This window comes from Camellia sinensis, chromosome 12 (genome assembly GCF_055761805.1).
Source record: "Camellia sinensis isolate YWXY chromosome 12, ASM5576180v1, whole genome shotgun sequence".
NCBI lineage: Eukaryota > Viridiplantae > Streptophyta > Magnoliopsida > Ericales > Theaceae > Camellia > Camellia sinensis.
The window spans coordinates 144,706,184-144,712,942 of NC_138972.1; positions in this window are offsets into that span (position 1 = coordinate 144,706,184).

Genomic DNA, 6,759 nt, shown 5'->3' on the forward strand with positions numbered 1-6,759 from the left:
ATCACTAAATTTAAAAAAATATAAAATTTAATACATTTCATATATATATATATATATATTATATTTTTTTATTATTTTTTTTACAAATATTTTATTTTTTAGTTGTATTCAGATTAGACACATCTAAAAAGAAAAAAATAAATAAATTATTAAAAGAAAGAAAAATATCAAATCAAGGTAATTTAAAAAAATAATAATTACAAACTAGTGAGAAGCCATATAAATATTAATCATTAAAATTATAAGCTTTGTCATGAATGTGTAATTTTTTTCCCCCAAAATCCCACTGGGTGCGATTATCCCTTAAAAGAGACACTAAATTATAAAATAACGTATAAATTATTTTTTATATTGTCCTCAATTAGGAAAATTTAAGGTGAGAAGCTTGGTTGGAAATTGTTAGCTTTTTTAAATAAATAAATAAAAAATCAGATTGAAATTTTTTTAATAAAAGTTTTCACAACATGCTAATGCATGCCGTGTAAAGTTATAATATTTTACGACATGGAATGTATGTCATCTTAAGTACAAATATTTTATGACATATTTTTGTATGCCGTGAAAATATACATTTTTTATGGTATGCTTTTGCGTGCCATAAAAAAATTCTGATTATTTATTTATTTTTTTTTTGCAGAAGTTTTTACGACATGTTAATGTATGCCGTGTAAAGTTATATTATTTTACAACATGAAATGTATGTCGTCTTAAATGCAAATAGTTTACGACATATTTTTGTAAGTCGTAAAAACATACATTTTTTACGGCATACTTTTGCATGCTATAAATATATGAATTAACGACTTACATGGTATGTATGCTGTTATTGACAAAATATTAACGGCTTGCAAAAAAAAAAAAAGCCGTAGAATGTACTAACTACGACATGCATTTAATGCATGTCGTAAACATGATGCCGTAAATAGTTAGTTTTGTTGTAGTGCCAAAAGGACTCTATTATTATAGAGTGATACTTTTCGGTTTGAAGAATGTATCAGCAACCTACCAGAGGTTGTAGACACCTCATTTTTGATGGCCTTTACAACTTGGATGCCATTGCATGCACACCCGGTGATGAGTTTATTTGCTCGTCAAGTGCTCGAAGTCCATGGTGGAATGCCACAACTTTGAGCACTTTAAACCCTACACCCTTGTTGCCTCATTCTTGGACCAAACTTTGGTTCTTCAAGCCTGCAACCTTTGGTGGCTTACCAGCCACCTTTTTGGGCTACCGGCCATTACTCTTGATTGCCGACCACTGATGTGGCCTGTCGGCCACCAGTGATGGCCGGCCGACCACTAGTGTCTTTTGTAGATATTTTGTTCTAGCTGTGCCAACTATTTGCACAGATGCTTGCATCTACCTCCATATGTAGGATTGGATGTTCTTAAGGGGAATTCATGTTTTCTATATATAGGAGGCCTCCCTCTTATGTTTTAGGGTTAGAAAAATTTTAGAGCAAAATTTTCCCTCTCTCTCTTCCAAATTTCTATACTTTAGCCTATAAATCCTTAACCTTTGCCTATACACCCTTAACCAAACCTTCTCATCTTTGAGCTAAGATACTTTTACGCTTGGTTTGAGCTCTTGAAGGGTGTGTTGTCTGGATTTGTTGCCTACAATTGGTCTTCTCTTCAAGAGGTATAAGGCTTTGCTTGTTGCTTTGTTTTATTTGCTATTTTGCTTGTAATTTTCCAACTATTTTTGGGCTATAAAAGCTCTATGTTTTTGGGCTGAAACTTGGGTTCTAAGGCCATTAAAGGTTGAGGGGTGGTTCACCCTTCTTTGCACCTTGTTTTAGAGGCCTTTACCCTTGTGTTTCCCTTCCTTTTACTATTTTTTTTGAGCTAAACCATTTTCTAGAGTTATTTCAGTGGGTAAAATCATGTTTTGAAGTCCAAATTTGGAGGGTTTAGCCTTTCCTCCTCATGTCTTGCTTACTAGCCTAGTTTGTGCTATGTTTTAGCATATTAATCTAGCAATTTTTGTCTGAATTACAACATGTTTTAGGACTTATTTTAGATTGTTTTAGCACTATTTTTGGTTGATAGTTGCATTTGAGCTTTGTTTTGCATGCTTGTAGTGTAATTGTCCTCATAAGTTTGGTGTTCTAGGCCTTAGACACCATCTTGTTTGAGTTGATTGCATTTATTTATGGCTTTCCATACTTGTAATCACTCTTAATCACCTTTGCAACCTCCCTCATTTTTTGGTTTTTGTTTTGCATTGAAAGTGGTTTCAAACAATTTGTTTGTTTAAGCATGAGATTGAGGTGTCATGCTTAATGGTTTAATCTTTTTGGGGTTCATCACCAACGGTATGCTGTCTCCTCCATGCCTAAAGTAACAATTGATTTGAGCCCTCTTTCCATTAGAGGACTTAAACTCACCTTTGGACTCAGTGAACTAAAGAATGGTTGGTATTCTAAAATTGAGGCTAAAATGGTGCAAGATAATAGAAAGTGTTGTGTTCAATCGGACGTTAATTGAACACATGGAAGCTTAAGGCATTTCATACTCATTAGTGATGAAATGATTCAAGTTTCCAAGGTCACCACTTCCCTTGATCAATTCATGAAAAGGAGGAGGTTTGAGTCTTATTTTGTTGCATTTATTGAAATTACACACTTTGGTTCATGAGTCATCATGCAATGAGATTGCTTGAGTTGATGGTTTGCGGACCAAGTTTACTACTCCTTTGATTTGTTCATGAAAACGAAGGGTGAATTGTGCAAACAAACCCTTGAGAATACCCTGTGCATGCTCTGTTTGTTCTCTGTTGCAGCAAGATGAACTAGGCAGTAGTGGCCGGTAGGTCCTCAGTATTGGCCAGCCGGCCACTGATGCAAAATTCAACAGTGTATTTTTTGACCAGAGTAGAGCTATTTTGGAAATGGACAAAAGTGTTAGTGTTTTATTGTGCAACAGAGGCCTTCTGGAAGCAAAACAGTGAATTTCAGGTGGAAACCGAGCACGTGCATGTGCATTCCTCGCGTATCGAGCATGTTTAAGTTTGAATATTTAGCCTTGATATTTGTTGTTATTAATTAGTTGTAGCTAGCTAATTTTTATATGTGTTGTAATTAATTAGTTAGTTAACTAGTTATTCGATTATGTTTTGTAATTATTTTAGTTAGCTAGAATAGTTAATTCAAGTGTTGTAATAATTAGTTAAGTATTTTAGCTAATTTCATTTGTTTTGTAATAATTAGCTTAGCTTTAATTAGTTGGCTAATTAGTTTATTCATTCGGACTCTCCCTCGTGAGAGCGCAATGTAATAATGTGTATGCCTTCCAATCCCACATCTTTCTCCCTTTTATTTACTAGCTTATGATGGTTAGTTTAGGGACATCATGTTTTGTTTAGCACACTTCATGTTTGCATCCATTTGTATTGCATGCACCGGGCCTTGGTTCATCATTCTAACTACATTGTTAGTTTAATACTTCTTTGAATACATGCTTAGACCGCATGTTATCAAAATTGCTTCACATATCATGTTAAGTAGCTGAGCCTATTTAGATTGCATATCACATGTGTTGCATTAGCCATATTGCATAAGTTAGGATCATGCATTTTTCTAACTCTTTTGTTTATTTTGGCTTGGAGTACTAGATGAGCCTTTTACTTGCTTTAGCGTATCGCATGTGTGTGATTGTTGCCATGTTTAGCATGCTTGCTATAAGGCTAAATGCTTAAGTGTTATAACTACTTGAAATCCTATAGATGAAGGCTTGTTGCTTGAATTGGAATAATTTGAGCAATGTTTATATGCGATCACTTTTTCAAGTGGTACATATTTCAAACCAATTTTCAAAACAAACATGAATCAAGTGTTTCAATTCTTGCAAATTTAGTTTATACTTGTGTGTGTGCGCATCACATAGTAATGCTAGCCTAATAAACTGGAACAAGAACATATAATGTACATAAGATTCATATCATAATTAGTAGAGGCTGATCTTTGATCGGGCAAGTGGGGGTGCTCAAATTCATTCATGACCTTCCCCTCTCGTACCTAAGTTCCTGAGCTGAGACAATTTTGGTGATGACAGACACGTGGCTTTTGGCATGAGCCTTGGGTTTCCTAAATTTTTCCAAAACAAAATATTTAAGTGGCGACTTTGTATCTAGCATAGCAGTCAATTTTTAGCATTTTTTTTTCAAAATTGATTTTCCAAAAAGATTTACCGGATTGGGACTCTTTGGTGTTTATCTATTTCACATTGCACTTATGGAATCAGATTGAAAACCGTGGGAGTTCGATACTGTAGGGCTTATTTCAACTTCTAAAAGGGGGCGCGAAAAAGTCGAGCTACAGTTTCTAGCGACTCTACTGGAGAAATTAGAGAACTTGACTTGAAATTCATGATATTAAATTTTATTTACAATTATATGTTTCTTTGCATTGTATTTGCATTGGTATGTTTAAGTCACTGTGTTTGCCATTTGCTATTCCTAGACGGTTTGTCGGAGGCTCGCCCAAAAGGCTTGCCAAAAGGCAGATCGGTCATGGGATTTGCCATGATGGGAACACAACCCTTGGATTTGGACTACCACTGTACCGTTTGATCCTTCGTTCACTTCTCAGTGTTAGGTGTGAGAGGTATATTAGGCAATTTTGCTGAGGTACCCTTTTGACCATTTGGCCTAGTTGCATATCGAAAAGCCATAGAGACTGTTCCAAACTAGGATAGGATGCTCACCCGAATACAGGATTGCGTGAAACCACTTTGTTTAAATAGTAAACCCTAGTTCCTGACGAAACTAGGACAGGGTAACCTTACCCCCTCATAGGGGTGTTTTGATTCTTATTTAACTGGTATGTGCTTTACAATGAAACTGTACAGGAATGTGCGTATCAGTTGCAAAGTTGGGTATTAGTTTTGGGGGCAGAATTTAGTGTTGAGTGCAGTCCTACAACTTTGATTACATTTGTGTGTTGTTAACGTCTCTGAGCTGAGGTGCTGCACAGTTTCTGGTTACTGCTTTCTTTTTGCTTTATTTATTTTTGCTAGGTAGTATAACACCACAGCTTCAGAAAGTTCGGGTATCCCCCAAGCGCTCTGTACCCGTGTCAGAAGGCTCTACAAAGTCGGAGATCTTGTTAGGAGACAAGCCGTGTTTACTTCACTCCCGCTTGTTACTAGACGGAGGAGAGTCAGACAGAGTTCGCCGGTCTAATTTCTAAAGCAGTCACCCCTCAATTAACCTGCATCTAGTCAGGCCCAGGGGCAGTCTTCTACATCTAGTCCAGTACGAGATCACTTGTCAATCCTAATGGCACAATATCTCCAAGTCAGCATGGACGAACTAATCCTCCACCTTCAGTAAACAGTTGAAACCATACAGCAAGACGCTGCTTGTCAAGTTGAGGTCACAGTATGTGAGGCTGAGGTAATAAATAGGTTGCAACAACAACAACCACAGCTGTTCACAACTTCTGCATCTCATGCACCTCCTACGGGTATCCCAGCACCCGCAGCCATTGCTCATGTTGAAAATCAGGGCAATCTGACAGAGCCGATCCCACCACAAGCCTCCAAAGCACCTGCATATCAAACTGAGGCTCCATTTGAGTTTGAGGTTGACCCGACCGTGCTTAAGGTCAACAAGCTGGAGAAGTTATTCAAACGAGCACAATGTGTTAATTCTATCCCCAACATAGAAGACGGGTATGCCGACTTTACAGTGACATTGCCAGATTGGTTCAAAATGCCACACATCGATTCGATTCAATGGTTTTGGAGATCCCATGGTTCATCTTCGGCTATTTTCAGACATTCTACAGCCGATGGGCTTGACTAGGTTGCAAAAGCTCTCACTCTTTGGCCGTACCATCTATGGTATAGTCGCTATATGGTATGTGAAGCTGGAAGATTCTGTGAAACAGAGTTAGGAGGAAATGGCTGAGGCCTTTGTTGCACAGTACTTATACAACACACAAATCGAGGTCACAACTCGTGATCTTGAGGCAACATGCCAGGAGCCAAAGGAGGGCTTCTTAGAATTCGTGACGAGGTGGAGGGCTAAGGCTTTAATGATGACCACACGGTCTTCCAAAAAAGATCAGATAAGGATGGTAGTCTGCAATCTGCACGAGAAATTGTTACAGGAAACGATCATCCTACCTCTGTTCACATTCACCGAGCTCTATGAGATGGGGGTTCAAATTGAAGATGCGATGAAACAAGGGTTGATTACTGATGAGAAAGAGCAAGCCAAAAGGCCTTTTGTGTGCAGTTCCAATGCAACCACCAGCGGTAGCACAACTACGTGGCCGTCGAATGTGAGTGTTGTCACCACCATGACCAAGATTATCAATCCCTTTGCCAATACAGCACCACAAACTTCAAACAACCCTACCCGATCCCAGAGGACCTTTACCCAACTCTACATGCCTTTATTTCAAGCCATGAAGGTGTTGATAAAAAAGGGGCATCTCAAGCCATTAGAGCCTTGCCCACTACCTGATCTTCTCCCACCTAAACCTAAAACAGCCAAGTACTGTGCTTTCCACCAGCAGCATGGTCACAACATTGACCAATGCTTCAGACTACGTCATGAGATTCAAGACCTTATTGACAATAAGGTGATTGCACCACTGTAAAAAGAAAATATAACTCCTAACCATCTCCTAGTCCACAATCAAGTTCCCCCACCTCACAACCTAAACCTAATCCATACATTGGCCATCCCCTATGATCCCAGTGTATATATTACCCTTCCTACCTACGTAGACCGATGGTGTTCATTCT